Below are 737 nucleotides of genomic sequence, written 5' to 3' on the forward strand. Positions count from 1 at the left end.
CCTTTTGAAAAACAAAAACATGCATTGTTAGTAGTTTTTCCCGTAATGTCAGCAGTTACATGTCTTGTCTGTGGAGTTATTTGAAAACATTTCTTAGAAAATATTTTAGAATTTGAATTTCTTAGAAAATAGAATTTAAAAAATTACAGCTAATAATAGAATAGATGTTTTTTTTAAATTATTTTTTCCACCTACAAAAATCGTTTGAGAGGTTTAAATAAAAAACCGGGAAAACCGTGTCGACTTTCAGGTTTATTTTTAAATTGACGTACAACTCGGCGCCTGGACTGGCCAATTATATTTTCCTGATAACGACAAGGTAGCGTGGCCGAGCGGTCTAAGGCGCTGGTTTAAGGCACCAGTCTCTTCGGAGGCGTGGGTTCGAATCCCACCGCTGCCAACATTTTTTTTTGTCCCAAAACGCAAACACGATTTTTTTAAGCGGCGCTGTTGCGGGAAATAACTACTCTGCGGACTAATGCTCCGATCGGCGTCGATTTGCGATGAATAGTCAGCCGAACCCGGGGACAACCTACCAATGATCCAGCTATTTTTGGTGTCACGGGTTGATAATAATATGCCGTCCCTTCCTGTTGACGTCTAGAGAAATTCTCTTGTTTAGAAGGAAGAGCGCGGTTATTATTTTTGTTACGGAAGGCTTTCGCGGTAGATTTATTAAACGTGTGTCAAATTTTCTCACCCCCCCCCACACTTTGTTACCCCCGATGCGGTATCCC

The 737-nt window shown here is 40.7% G+C and overlaps 1 non-coding gene across 1 annotated transcript; it reads left to right on the forward strand.

Annotated features, from left to right (window-relative positions):
* The first annotated feature begins 318 nt into the window (after window positions 1-318).
* Trnal-aag lies at window positions 319-400 on the forward strand. Its single transcript has one exon. It is a non-coding gene; the product is annotated as a tRNA-Leu (tRNA).
* The last annotated feature ends 337 nt before the right edge of the window (window positions 401-737 follow it).

This window comes from Anoplophora glabripennis, unplaced genomic scaffold (assembly GCF_000390285.2).
Source record: "Anoplophora glabripennis isolate ALB-LARVAE unplaced genomic scaffold, Agla_2.0 scaffold652, whole genome shotgun sequence".
In the NCBI taxonomy this organism is placed as follows: domain Eukaryota; kingdom Metazoa; phylum Arthropoda; class Insecta; order Coleoptera; family Cerambycidae; genus Anoplophora; species Anoplophora glabripennis.